Source organism: Schistocerca nitens, chromosome 5 (genome assembly GCF_023898315.1).
Source record: "Schistocerca nitens isolate TAMUIC-IGC-003100 chromosome 5, iqSchNite1.1, whole genome shotgun sequence".
NCBI lineage: Eukaryota > Metazoa > Arthropoda > Insecta > Orthoptera > Acrididae > Schistocerca > Schistocerca nitens.
The window spans coordinates 178992203-179008410 of NC_064618.1; positions in this window are offsets into that span (position 1 = coordinate 178992203).

The following is a 16208-nucleotide window of genomic DNA, read 5'->3' on the forward strand; positions in this document are numbered from 1 at the left end:
ATTCCTACTCCGAATTTTTCTTTTGTTTCCTTTACTGCTTGCTCAATATACAGATTGAATAACATCGGGGAGAGGCTACAACCCTGTCTTACTCCCTTCCCAACCACTGCTTCCCTGTCATGTCCCTCGACTCTTATAACTGCCATCCGGTTTCTGTACAAATTGTAAATAGCCTTTCGCTCCCTGTATTTTACCCCTGCTACCTTTAGAATTTGAAAGAGAGTATTCCAGTCAACATTGTCAAAAGCTTTCTCTAAGTCTACAAATGCTAGAAACGTAGGTTTGCCTTTCCTTAATCTTTCTTCTAAGATAAGTCGTAAGGTCAGTATGGCCTCACGTGTTCCAGTATTTCTACGGAATCCAAACTGATCTTCCCCGAGGTCGGCTTCTACTAGTTTTTCCATTCGTCTGTAAAGAATTCGTGTTAGTATTTTGCAGCTGTGGCTTATTAAACTGATTGTTCGGTAATTCTCACGTCTGTCAACACCTGCTTTCTTTGGGATTGGAATTATTATATTCTTCTTGAAGTCTGAGGGTATTTCGCCTGTTTCATACATCTTGCTCACCAGATGGTAGAGTTTTGTCAGGACCGGCTCTCCCAAGGCCGTCAGTAGTTCCAATGGAATGTTGTCTACTCCGGGGGCCTTGTTTCGACTCAGGTCTTTCAGTGCTCTGTCAAACTCTTCACGCAGTATCGTATCTCCCATTTAATCTTCATCTACATCCTCTTCCATTTCCATAATATTGTCCTCAAGTACATCGCCCTTGTATAGACGTTTGTATTACTTTTTGCCTGCTTCATTTACTGCATTTTTATATTTTCTCCTTTCATCAATTAAATTCAATATTTCTTCTGTTACCCAAGGATTTCTACTAGCCCTCGTCTTTTTACCTATCCGTATCGGCAGCATAATGGCGAGGCATTTGTCTTCATGGACGACAATTCACGCCCCCCATCGTGCACATCTTGTGAATGAATTCCTTGAGGATAACGACATCGCTCGACGAGAGTGGCCAGCATGTTCGCCAGACATGAACCCTATCGAACAGGCCTGAGATAGATTGGAAGGGCTATTTATGTTTATGTGACCCAGAAACCACTCTGATAGATATACGGTGAATCGCCGTTGAGGAATGGGACATTCTGGACCACACTGCCTTGATGAACTTGTGGATAGTAGCCGGCCGAAGTGGCCGTGCGGTTCTAGGCGCTGCAGTCTGGTACCGCGAGACCGTTACGGTCGAAGGTTCGAAACCTGCCTCGGGCATGGATGTGTGTGATGTTCTTAGGTTAGTTAGGTTTAACTAGTTCTAAGTTCTAGGGGACTAATGACCTCAGAAGTTGAGTCCCATAGTGCTCAGAGCCATTTGAACCATTTTTTGTGGATAGTATCCCACGGCGAATACAGGCATGCATCAATGCAAGACGTGATATTACGTATTAGGTGTACCGGTGTGTCCAGCAGTCTGGACCACCACCTTTCAAGGTCTCGCGGTATGGTGGTACAACCTGAAATGTGTGGTTTTCATGAACAATAAAAAGGCCAGGAAAGATGTTTATGTTGATCCTTATTCCACTTTTCTATATAGATTCAGGAACTTTCTGAACCGAAGTGATGCAAAACTTTCTTCATGTGTGTACATATCAGTGGATAGAGCATCTCTCCAAGTTTTTTAATATCATTATGAGTGATCAGAATGAGATTTTCACTCTGCAGCGGAGTGTGCGTTGATGTGACACTTCCTGGCAGATTAAAACTGTGTGCTCGACCGAGACTCGAACTCGGGACCTTTGCCTTTCGCGGGCAAGTGCTCTACCATATGAGCTACCGAAGCACGACTCACGCCCGCTACTCACAGCTTCACTTCTGCCAGTATCTCGTCTCCTACCTTCCAAACTTTACAGAAGCTCTCCTGCGAACCTTGCAGAACTAGCACTCCTGAAAGAAAGGAGCACTTGCCCGCGAAAGGCAAAGGTCCCGAGTTCGAGTCTCGGTTGGGCACACAGTTTTAATCTGCCAGGAAGTTTCATATCAGCGCACACTCCGGTGCAGAGTGAAAATCTCATTCTGGAAACATCCCCGAGGCTGTGGCTAAGCCATGTCTCCGCTATATCCTTTCTTTCAGGAGTGCTAGTTCTGCATGGTTCGCAGGAGAGCTTCTGTAAAGTTTGGAAGGTAGGAGACGAGATACTGGCAGAAGTGAAGCTATGAGTACCGGGCGTGAGTCGTGCTTCGGTAGCTGAGATGGTAGAGCACTTGCCCGCGAAAGGCAATGGTCCCGAGTTCGAGTCTCGGTCGGGCACACAGCTTTAATATGCCAGGAAGTTTCATTATGAGTGAAGTTCACTGAGGTTACAAAAGGTGTGTCGAACCGTCTTTTGCCCGGCGTAGTACAGCAACTCGACGTGTCATGAACCGAACAAGTCGTTGGACGTCCCCTGCAGAAATATTGAGCCATGTCGCCTCCACAACCGTCCATAATTGCTAAAATATTGCCGGTGCAGTATTTTGTGCAAGAACTGACCTCTCGAGTATGTCTCACAAATGTTCGATGGGATTCATGTCGGGTGATCTGGGATGTCAAATCATTCGCTCTAGCTATCGGGAATGTTCTTGAAACCAATCGCGGGCAGTTGAGGCCTGGTGACATGGTGCATCGTCTTGCATAAAGATTCCATAATTGTTTGGGAACATGAAGTCTATGAACGGTTGCAAATCATATCCAAGTGGCAGAATATAACCATTTTCAGTCAAAGACTTATGTACATACAGCAGCCCCATTCGGGAGCCATATCAGCTTGCACAAAGTCTTGTTGGCAACTTGGACTCATGCCTTCGTGGGGTCTGCGGCACATTCTGATCCTACCATCAGCTCTTGCCAACTGAAATCGGGACTCATCTGACCAAGCCACGGTTTTCCAGTCACCTAGGGTCCAGTCTATATGGTCACAAGCCCAGGAGAAGCGCTGTAGTCGATATCGTGTTGTTAGCAGAGGCATTCGCGTCGGTCGTCTGCTCCGGTAGCCCGTTAATGCCGCCGAGAGGAGTGGCAGAGCGGTTCTAGGCGCTACAGTCTGGAACCGCTCGACCGCTGCAGTCGCAGGTTCGAATCCTGCCTTGGGCATGGATGTGTATGATGTCCTTAGGTTAGTTAGGTTTATGTAGTTCTAAGTTCTAGGGGACTGATGACCTCAGAAGTTAAGTCCCATAGTGCTCCGAGCCATATGAACCATTTAGCCCATTAATGCCATATGTAGCCGCTCTGTCCGAACGGATACGTTCGAAGTGTTGCTTGTCTGTTAGCACTGACATTTCCACACAAAGGCCGCTGCCCTCGGTCACGAAGTTAAGGCCGTCGGCAACCATGTTCTCTGCGGTGATAGGTAATGGCTGAAATTTGACATTCACGGCACACTGTTAACTCTGTGGATCTCGGAATATTGAATTTCCAAACGATTTGCAAAATGGAATGGTCCACGCATGCAGCTCCAACTATCATTCTGCATTCATACTCTGTTAGTTGCCACTGAGCTGCCGTAATGACGTCGGAGACCTTTTCATGTGTCACCTGAGTACAACCGACAGCTCCGTCTTTGAACTATCCTTCTATACCTTCTGCACCGAATGTTGTATATATGTGTCTGCATATCACTATTCCTTGATTTTTATCACGTAAGTGTATGTGGGCACCGTTTGCGATACGGCAACCATCAATGCTCGTGTCCAGTTTATTGTAGTCGATGCTGTCGGTGGCCTGGAAGGCGCTGCTGCGGCAACCCCTTTCGATTATGCTGTCTGCAGGTACGAACTCTCTCGTCTAGTAGTTCTGACAACACTACCGCCTCCTTCCGTATTGTGAAACTACATCAGAGCAAATACTACGAATATAAACTAGAAGAGATATTCTATCGATTGATACGTGTCATTTTTCTTTACATTTTGCTGTTTTGACGCAGCTGTATTCTGAAATCACTGGGGCGCATGAGCAGTTTAAAAATTTCACCATTTTCGATCCACTGGTCCGTCGGTCATAAACGTGTGACCACTGCTTCTTTTCTGATCTGGATAAGGCACCTCCTTACAGTTAGCACGTACGACTCAGTTTCTTATAAAAGTTAACAGTAGTGATGCATAAAGACTGGACACGTCACTAACCAAATAGTCTAGCTTCAAAAATAGATGACTTTATTGCTCTTAATATGGCGTAAGATGTCTTTTAAAATGTAGTAAAGATTCTTTGAAATTCCAAAACAGAATCAGGAGCATCTCTCAGTTGTACACCCAATATATCTCAGGAAAAAACATACCTAGGAAAACATGCTGCACGCAAAGGTTGCAAGATGTGCGAGTAACAATCATAAGTAGACCAGTGAAAAAATCTTTACATGAAACCTGGAGGTGAATACTGACGCCAATTGGCAGTACAGCAGTTAGAGTGGTATAATGCTTCATCCTAATTGACAACATCGTTAAAAAAAATTAAATCATAAAAATATAATAGCCAAATATACACGACAACATTACGACAGTAAGAAAGATTGCAAGGGATATTTAGTTTAAAACAATGACATAAAAGAACAACATTGTTCTACGAATAGTTTGTCTCTGAACACTAAATCGAGTTTGCATTGACGTATTTTATTCTCATTTATAAATGTTTTAACGTTTTATGCTAGCAGTAGCGAATTGTACTTTTATGTTTCTTGGAAAGCTTTGCGTCTTTGCTTCATTGTACATTTGTTTGGTTTGTTTTGTTTCTACGTACATACTGTTTTCGTAAAGAAACTCACTGTAAGTCATGTACTCCTTTCACCTCTTAGTTTTTATTTCAAGCTTCCGTTAGCCAGTACACCTCTGTTAATTCGTTTTATTATCTACATTGTAATTTTTTTTTATTTTGTTGTTTTGTCTCTAACTTGATCCTTGTCTACTGCGGTGTTGTAGGGCACGAATGTTGCTAATATTCTGTCACGTGATTGCGGCCAATACAGCTTTGTATGTTGGTTTTTATTCTACTTTTTAAATGCTCTAATTATTTTGTTGTTGGATTTTTGCTATCGAATGAAACAAAAAGTTTACTGTCGACAGTCACTGTACATTTACGTCCACAACGTGTTTAGAAGGTTTTAAACTCTGCCATCAGGTGGATGTACAGGGTGTTTCACTAAATGTGTTTGCCTCTGTAAGTTACGAAGTAATAGGCGACGGAAATATTTATTGCGGTAGGTCACCATAAAAAAACGTTACACTGTCTACGGAGCTATGAGCATAGTTTATTGTGTTATTATCCAAAGAGTTACAGCAAAAAGCTACAATTTTTTAAATGGAACAGTAGTTGTTTCTATCATGCACTTGGATCAGTAATAACAGCTGTGTATACATCAGTTGCCAGCTGGAGTGGCCGTGCGGTTCTAGGCGCTGCAGTCTGGAACCGAGCGGTCGCTATGGTCGCAGGTTCGAATCCTGCCTCAGGAATGGATGTGTGTGATGTCCTTAGGTTAGATAGGTTTAATTAGTTCTAATTTCTAGGCTACTGATGACCTCAGAAGTTAAGTCGCATAGTGCTCAGAGCCATTTGAACTATATACATCAATTTAAATGCCATTCCTATGACTTTTAGCTTGAGAGCTACAACCCTTCAAAGTTTCAGGGGCAGTTACCACATGCTGTACATAATACATGGCTGTGTGGTGGGTGATGGGTGTTCTGGAGGTGGGAAGTTGATTTAAATGAGATCTTCAAATGTGAGTTCATGTTCCTGAATGGACAATGCAATGCGCCTTCTAGAGGATCTGCGGACGAGATGTAACATCTCCGTTGTCACGGACCAACATGTGTCCTCGATGCGCCGTTTTAGATCATCTGGGGATTTGGACTCGCCGGCCGCGGTGGTCTAGCGGTTCTAGGCGCTCAGTCCGGAACCGCGCGACCGCTACGGTCGCAGGTTCGACTCCTGCTTCGGGCATGGATGTGTGTGATGTCCTTAGGTTAGTTAGGTTTAAGTAGTTCTAAGTTCTAGGGGACTGATGACCACAGATGTTAAGTCCCATAGTTCTCAGAGCCATTTGAACCATTTGATGTGGGCTCAGTGACATAAACATGATCCTTTAGATATCCCCACAAAAACAATGGTGTTAAATCGGGAGAGCTTGTGGGCCATGAACTAGGACCATGCCGCCCCAACCACCTTCCTGCAAGCCTGTTGTTTGGTTCTTCGACAACAGAACGCGCAGAATAGGTTCGGTGACCATTGTGCTGAATCCACATATGAACTTTCGTGTGCAGACACACACGTTCAAGGAGACCATCCAAACTATCGACTATAAACGTGCGACATAACTCGCCTGTTAGTGTACCTGGGAAGTAGTGTGGACCGATGATTTCATCCCCAAGGATTCCACACCTTACATTAATAGACCACCTACGTTGACGGTCGACAGGTCGTACCCACTGAGGATTGTCTGCGGCCCAGTAGAGCACGTTATGGCGATTCACTGCACCATAATTGGTGAACGTGGACTCGTCAGAGAACGTAACACCTTGTAAAGACTCTAGCGTGAAATTACGCGTGGCCCATTCACAGAATGTAATTCTAGCAGGAAATCGTTCCCATGCAGCTCCTGGGTCAGAGAAACGGGTGAAACCTGTGGCAGTGTACTATAGGCAACACAGATGTGAGTCTGACACCAGCGACTGCAGCAACGGCTCGTATGCTGACATGAAGATCGTAGTGTACTGCAGCTATATCAAACACCTCCGTCCCCTCACTTCTTGCAGTAATTCGTCTGTTACTGCAGCGCATTACCAAGCTGCCTGTTTCCCGAAGTCGTTGTTCGGCACGTAACGAACGTAATGGCTGCCGGAGCTCTTCGCCTAGGATATCTCACAGCGTACGCCATCTCTGCTTCAGTGGCAACGTGTCGGCAATCGCCGAGCATTAGCAACATGTCAACGTACTCGTTGTTCGTGTATGCCATCTTCATCTGACGTCAGTAACTGTGGTATATTAAGCCCCGTTTGTTTGTGTGGCTCGAACTGTCGAGTATACGGCCTTGTGCGGCGACATTCGGCAGTCTGACAGCGAATCGAGGAAGCTTCTCGCTCCGTGACAACTCTGCCGCACCACATTTAGTAGGTGCATTGCGTTATGCGCAGCATCTGTGGTATCTGCCCCTGAAACTTTGAAGGGTTGTAGCTCCCAAACTAAAAGTGATAGGAATTTAATTTAATTGATATATACACAGCTGGTGTTGCCGATTGTAGTGCATGATAAAAACCACTATAGTTCGATTTAAAAAATTCAATCTTTTTGTTGTAACTCTTTGGATAATAACACAATAAACTATGTTCATAGCTCTGCAGACAGTGTAACGTTTCGTATGGTGACCTACTGCGATAAATATTTCCGTCGCCTATTACTTCGTAACTTACAGAGGCACACACATTTAGTGAAACGCCCTGTATATGTGTTACTATGACATATGCGTGTATTGTACTAAGGTTATGGAGTAAGTTACAGCACATCTTCAGTGGGCACAGGCTCCTTTCTCTATAGTAATACGTCAGAAGTAAACTGTAGTATTTTGTAAACGAAATGTAACGATCTAGCCGGCCGCGGTGGTCTCGCGGTTAAGGCGCTCAGTCCGGAACCGCGCGACTGCTACGGTCGCAGGTTCGAATCCTGCCTCGGGCATGGATGTGTGTGATGTCCTTAGGTTAGTTACGTTTAAGTAGTTCTAAGTTCTAGGGGACTGATGACCACAGAAGTTAAGTCCCATAGTGCTCAGAGCCATTTGAACCATTTTTTGTAACGATCTACATGCGATGTGTTACGATACAGAAAGGAGTCTGTGACCACTAGAGACAGTGTCAGAAGTTACCCCAAAATCGTAACACAACACAGACATACGTCTTATTAGTAAAACATGTAAATCCCCCTGATAATGGATGTTTAAATCATCGAAACCCGTTTACAGTGACTGGTAACAGTAAACTTATTGCTTTATTCGATATCAATAGCAGTCACGGTAAAGCCTAACCTAAAATGATCGGTTCTGACTTTTATTATGTACCCATGTTTGTTATTCTTCACAAACAAATTCACTGTCGATCTTGACGATGTACAGCGATACGTTTGCTGCTATTCTGCCACTTGATGACAGCCAAGTGGCGTGTTATTGCTGTTTTAACAAAAAAAAAAAAAATTGCAAACTTTAGTACTGTTATAATTTTCTCATTCATATTTGTCTATTGTATTTTTGTGGTTTCATTTTTCAATAACGATGAAGCATGGTGCCACCATCGTCATTATACTGCCATCTGGCGTGAATGTTCACCTCGATGTTTAGCGTTAAGATTTTTTCACTGATGTGCGTATGATTGTTAGATACATATCTTCCAACATATCTACGTATAGCATGTTGCTCTCAGGTAAGTTTTATCTCAGGTACTTTGCGTGTACAGTTCAAATTTGAACAAGTACTTCACTATTGTGGTACTGTTTTGTAATCCTGTGTATCTTCACTATTTTTAACAGGTATCTGAGATGGTTCATTCTGAAACGCCTCATATTATGAGCTATAAAGGCATTCAGGTTTTGAAGCCTACTTCTGCGTTCGCCACCAGTCAAGTCTTTATGCAGTACTTCTTTCACAACGTTGTCACCTGCTTCCTGTTCTACTTTATGTCACAGTTGTGTTTCTTATGAAAGGTCAATGTGCTCGACAGAAACATACTTCCCCATAAAAAGTCAGGTGACGTCTACAATGAGTAATGAAGTTGTTATACACTACTGACCACCAAAATTGCTACATCACCAAGATGACGTGCTCCAGACGCGAAATTTAGCCGACAGGAAGAAGATGCGGTGATATGCAAACGATTAGCTTTTCAGAGCATTCACACAAGGTTGGCGCCGGTGGCGACACCTACAACGTGCTGACATGCGGAAAGTTTTCAACCGATTTCACATACACAAACAGCAGTTGGCAGGAGTTGCCTGGTGAAACGTTGATGTGATGCCTCGTGTAAGGAGGAGAAATGCGTACCATTACGTTTCCGACTTTGATAACGGTCGGATTGTAGCCTATCGCGATTGCGGTTTATCATATCGCGACATTGCTGCTAGCGTTGGTCGGGATCCAGTGACTGTTAGCAGAATATGGAATCGGTGGGTTGTCAGGTCTCAGGCAAATCCAACACCTTCCATGAAAACCCTGACATGACAGCAAATACGGCAGTATGTCACATCGCTCCGAATAAATCCTGACATTAAATTAAGCAAAGTAATACGATCAACGAGTGAGCAAATGGAATACCACAGACTAACACAAGAACACCTAAATGCATGTCATACCTTCCCACCGTGAAACAGACGCAGTTCCGATGGGAGAAACGAGAAAGAAGCCGAGAGCAGAATCGTTAGGCTAGGATGCCACCACCCAGCCCATGTTAAAAGATAGAGCCCTCCAGAAGAACAGTATAGATCTTACGATAACACTAAAAGGACCACACCAGCTGCTAGTTTTAGCGTGAGACTTTTTCGCGTCTCTGTTACGTTACAAACGTTAAAAACATTGCCCCACCACGAAAAGTATAACGTTTCTCATTTGATAGACAGAATTTTGTAGGCGGAGCTTAAGGTTAACATTGAGACCCTGACAGTTCAGTTGGAAACACAGCCAGATAGCTTTTTTTGAACCAACTTCGGTAAATTGTAGTAAGGAGACGTTAGAAAGACTTGCTTCCGAGACAGCGAGGTGTTGAGCTGCGTCGCCCGCCGCCCCCTGACGCTGCCTAACCAACGACAAGGTAATGAACGCACGCGATGCCGCATAACAGCGCATAAAGCCTCACTCAGAACCGCAGAAGTCTCATCTGTTACACCCCCTTTTTGTGTAATACTAGTGTCGATCGTCAATTAAAACTCATGGTATTCACATTTGCTACGTAAGTTAAAATAAGCAGCGCGATGATTTTTCTGTTATATAATTATTGAGAAACCACATCAGCCACTGTAATTTATGACAAGTTAAATAAGTAATTAAACATAATTGAGGGCCACTGTAGATCATTTGGATAGTTTTGTCTTTTATGAAACTTTACTTAAACCTAGATTATAGATGCGATATGGCATAGGTCATCCTTCGATCCATTGTAGAACTTGGAAACCCATTCAGGGAATATTCGTTCACATTTATGTTGAACTCAGTTGGTTTTTATCATCCTGTATTAAATATTTCCTTATATTAATAGTGCAATTTATAAACAATGCTTTGTGAGTAGACTAAAATTTCCAATGGTAAACTTAACTGATTTTCGACGTTATTTTACCAGCTAACTAAAAATAGGAAAGCCTTGAACCCCTTCCACTAAGTTTAGTTAGTGTTAAGATTCTTTTACAGGGAGTGCAGTGGAGCTGACGCTGAAATCATTAAGTATTTGATTATATCATCGCTAGTCTCACTGAACTCTTCTGAACTCTACATGTCATGTGTGGTCTGGCGTCTCCTCACCAACAACAGGTCCCAGGTTCAAACCAGTCAATTCCCTAAAAAAGACGCTCAGAGCGTCGTTGCGCGAAAGTGGTAGGGAGACACGACTTAGAACAGACACCACGCAGAATGTTAGAGAATGGCGATTCTGCCAGGATGGTAAAATAGCATGATTGAATGTCGACCACATGCCCAACTAGGTCAGAAAATATCTTGTTAAATAATTTTCGTAATAGAATTTTTTTGAAAGGCATAAATAGTTGAAAGCAGTAGCTGCAGCGATAGATAGTAAGAAAGTATTCAATAGAAAGCGAGACATTCTAGCAGAGAGAATAGAATTTTAATATTGTTAGAATTAAGTTTTCTCTCCAATGCCAGCGCACAGGTGGCTGATACATCGTTGACAAGTTGGTTCAGACCCAACAAGTAAGTGAATGGATTGTCAATCTTGGGTATAATAAGTGTCAAGTCGTGTGAACAAAACGTTTATGAAACGCGTGAGGTCGTGTGAGCGTATGTTGACGCGAAGTAGGGGGCGTGAATAGCTTTTAAAACAGAAAATAATGGATTCGGAAAGATTAGCAATGGCAGATCGAGACATTGACCGAATTGAGGTAGACACCCAGCCGAAGATGGACAGAGAATAGAGAACAGTACAACAGACGATGCAATATCGCGAGAAATAGGACAGATAACGCACCATAACGAGGATAATGTACGCCAAGGCATAGAAAACGTAGGTGAGCATACGACACAGGAGCAGGAAAGTATAGAGACAGTCGATGAGGATTCTAACTTGCGTCTTGAATACGTAGAACCCATAGTACAAGTAATCAGATCTCCTTCAACACAGAGTACAAGGAATTGGAGCAGAAACGTGTCACCGCACAGTTCATTGCAAAAGGTTGCAAACCAACACTTGGGTGAAAGTACAGAGCGTAGGATGTCGAAAGAAAATGCAATAGGACCTACCAATCTGGCAGAATTGTTACAAGAAATGACGGAATCCATTACAAGACAAAATAAAGAAATTGCGAACCAAATTAAAATTCAAAATGCAGAAACGACGAAACAAATGGCAGAAACCACGAGACAAAAGCGTGAGATTAAAGAACAAAACAAAAAAATTCAGTTACACCTAAGTCATATAGAAGACGAAGCAAAAGAATCTCGAGAAGTGAGAGGAAACTTAATAACAGGGCACAATCAATTGAGAACAGACATTGACAAGGTACAAGCGGACGTACAAACATTGCGTAGTAACACTCAGGACGAGATCAAAACATTACGTAACAACACCCAGGGAGAAGTCAAGAAACTAGAGAAACAGATAAACGTAATTACTAGACAAGCAGCAGGTACAGCGCGGGAAATGGTTGAAAACAGTGTGTTACACAAACGTATCAAAAAAACAGCGCTGAAAAGATATGATAACCGCATAGTCAAAATAGAAGCGCAAACGAAGCAACAATTTCAGAAACTGAGAGCAGAGTTGTTGCAAACCATTGAAGAGCGTAGTGAACAAGATCGAACAAGCACTGAGTCTGCAACCACATCCTTATCTGTAACAGCACCGGAAAAACAAGCAATTAACGAAGATATTACGCATTTGCGATTCCAATCACAGGCGGAAAGTAATATACGTGAAATCAGACAGCCTGCATCGCAACAAACATGTTTCGAAATTCTTGATAAACAAACGGCACCACAAACACATGCAGAACCATAAATGTATGTTTCAAGACAGTCTGGATCGTGCAATGAAGCAGCAAGGCTAGCCAGACAAGATACCGAACGAATACATGAGAATAGAAAGCCAGGTTGCGAAGAGTACAGTGCAATGCATTCAGCTACACGTTCACAACCGATTTAAGAAAATTATTGCGTACTACTCCAACGATGCTACGCAAGGGTAGGCGAAAGTTACAGTGGACAATATCCAATGGATCTACCACAACCGGAAAGAACGACGGGAGAAATGATCAGAAACAAAAGTGGCGAAGAATCGCGAATTTCACACGACAACGATCATTTCCTCACAGTTAGAAAATTTCAACACTTTCGAGAAGAAAACTCATTACATCCACGAACTTTTATTGATCAATTCCGAGTAGGATTACCAGATCACTGGACGCTAGCACACAAATTAGACTTTATATGTGCACCCATGTCAGGAACAGTCGCAGAAACCATGCAGAATGTTGCAGCGACATGCCGATCGTACGAACATTTGAAAGAGAAGTTTCTCTCACGATATTGGTCCAGCGAAGCACAGTAGCGAATTATTACAGAACCCATATTTTAAAAATTCATGAGAGAAGAGTCCCGTGAAATTTTTCGAATTAATGGCAAAGAAAAATCAATGCTTAGATGTACCATACAGTGACGGAGAGTTGATTAAATTGTGCGCGATGAAGTCACCATTGCAATACCAGCAATCATTAGTAGGTCACGGAGGCAATGACGTTGAAGCATTTAAAAGTATTCTAAGGGAACTAGAGTTTATATTTTCGGAAGATGACGCAAGCAAAAGACGAAGCGCACCTGAAAACGAAAGCAAAAAGTAGTGGAATCCACAAGACACAGTACGAAGAAACAATAATTACGAACCACGTGATAACTTCGCACCAAGAAACGACAACAGATTTCAACAAAGAACGGTTATGGATTTAGAAGAGAATACGACAATAACTATAATTCACCCAGGAACGGCAACAACTATTACAGAGGGTACAATGACAACCGGAACGGGTATTGGAGAACCAAAAGACCGACAAATTATCAACAAAGAAACCAATATCAACAAGCGGAGTAAGAAAAGAGAATACAGATAGAAGAGGTGGAGGTAAGACCACCAAACCCCGAGAAACGTTCGAATTGACAGCTAAGCGCCCATGCCAAAGAGACTGACGCACCGACCCATGAGAATTGCAGCACCTTGAACAGAGAAGTAAATACCTTATCACGAGAAGAGAAGAAGGAAGAAACAAAACGGCAGGGACCAGATGAAAACTAAGACAGGAAAATAACAGTATCGTGTTGGGATGAAATTAATTGGGAGAATACTGACGAGGAAGATGAATTACCAGAGGCATGCACAACGAATGTAGGAGGAAAGGACGAAGTAATGAGTATTGCATAGCTATTTGAGATGGAAACCAGGGAAAGCGAATTCAATGAGGATAATGTGCAGTCGACAGAAGTTGAAAATAAGTTACTAGTGGGCACACAACCCCACGCATATAATGAAGGAAGTTATGAAGCGATAATTAGAGCATTTAAATGCGATTATGTGGAAGTAGCGAAGAAGAAGGAGAAGATAGACGAAGATGAGGAAAAAGTAGAGGACGTTGAAGAAAGCGTAAATGAAAGAAGAAATAGAGAAGAGGAAATAAAAGAGAGAGAAGTAGCAGTCAAAGCTTATCCTACAGAAAGTTCGAATTCACAGGGGAAAGTCCTGAAAAGAGTCATGTATGATTCAGTGGAGGATTCGTTGATGCAAGAAGAAGAAGAACAGAACCAACCCTTTTAAATTCAACCAATTGTGAAGGCCATGGTGAAACAGATCCCAGTCAATATTGTAATTGACAGCGGAAGTGAACTGACTGAGATCTCAGAAAATTTATTCGTGCAGTATAATGCCAATGAGGAATTGCCAGTTCTGAAAACACGTAAGATTAAAGTAAGAGGTCCTATTAGAAACAATGCTGCGGAAGTTACAAGACAAACAAGGTTAACTCTTTCGTGCCAAGGTCAAAAGATCGAAGCCAACTTCATGATTATACCTAAACGAACTGTAGATTTGATTATAGGTGCAGATTTTTTAAATGAGAGACAAGGGATAATACATATGGGGAAAGGTAGCATAACATTCGGGATTGTCACACTTCTCTTTGTACAAAAGCTAAAATTAGAAGAAATACCAGTTATAAACAAACTATTAAGAATGATACGAGATAAAGAGGATGAAGAATTGGAATGGTATGCACAAAAGGGGGAATCGCCTCAACTCACGTTAGGAGTCCATAAAGAAATTGACGAAAAATTTCAAGAAGTTCAGGTAAATAATTAGTACAATATTTCAAGTTTATGTTGCAGATAATATCGCCAGGAGAAAGAAGAATGAAGAGAGAGGAAGGTGGGAAAAAGAAAGTAGTTTCAATAAAATCAAAAACAAAAATAACACCAATAGTAGCATAGATTAAGGTGAAGGGATAAAGCGTAGGTAGTCTAACAGCATGAAATATTAAAATGCTATACACCACGACACTACAAAAAAATAAAAAAAACGAATTTGAGGTTTCTTGTAGAAGTTAAGACTCAAAATATCTTAGAATTGTAACACGGAAAGGGCGCCAAAATTTGTAAAGCTTTTTAAAAAGGTGTAAAACAATGTAGGTACTAGACATACGTTAGATGAATATAAGTAAAACTTTTTGTAAGAACCATTGTAAAAACTCCAGCCACAACCAGATGCAACAACCCACAAGTTGCAACGAGAGAAGTAGCAAGAAAGAAAGGGATGTAATTAGCAAGGCACGATTTGTACAAGGCAGAAGCGTCGAGAGAAGGAAAAGGACAGCAAGACCAACACAGTATCCGAAGTAGGCAGTAAATCTGCTGCTAAGTGGGACCACAGAGAGGCAGAACCCTGCTGGGACAGAACATGGAAGGACAAGGGAGTCCCAGGACGCCCCGACCCAGCGGAGCGAGCAAAAAACGGCCCGACGAGAAGACCGCTTGGGCAAGCCACCACTGGCAAAAAATTATGTGTAAAAGTCACAGTACTGCTATTAAACAGCACGCTGCAGTACGAAACTGAAGAAAACTTCCACAAACTAAAAATGACAGGTCCAAACAATTTATCAAACTGTTACTAAGAGGAGAGCTTCAAAGCAACTAGTTATCAATAAATATTCCCATATCCTGCCCAGAGAAAAACCAAGAATCAAGTAAGAAGCAGAGAAAAAGCAGGAAGAACAGAAGTTGAAGATTGGCAAGATTGAAACCAAGAAAGAAGATGGGTGAAGAATAGACGACATACCTTTCCAAATCCCTATCCTATTGTAATCTAGTCGTCTGCGAAGTATTACAACGAAAAACGACCGCTTTCAGCGACACATAATGATGACTTTCACGCATACAAAGCCGGTAAACCATGAGATTCTGCACTCACAGCGCCATTCCATTATGGGACCTCCACAACAGCAACACACTGTTACAAAGCCAACGAGGAATGACAAACGAAGCTGTATATCAAATACTTGCCCACATACATCTCGCTCAAGTCCATCACCTTCGTGCCAAAACATTCGCCAACCTAATGCTAAAACATTCATAGGATTGTGTGAAATCAAATTATGTGATGTAGGAAATGTGCAGAAGATGCGTGTGAAAAATTAAATAAGTAAAGCACACCAGACAGCTAATAAACTACAAAATAACTGTCATTGACTATGGACTTAAGTAAAAAATAGACTATCGATAAAAATAAGTCATTAGTTCTGAAATGGATAGTATATAAAGAACAAAAGTAAGGCATAATAAACACTGAAACTATATGACACTTATTTTCTTCTCGTAAAAATAAGTGAATAACTATATTTTACTTATTTTTTCCTTATAAAACAAAGAATAACAAATTATCTTGTTGGATGTTTTCCTTTTTTTTAACATTTGTACCATTTGTTAGGATAATATCTCAATACTTGTG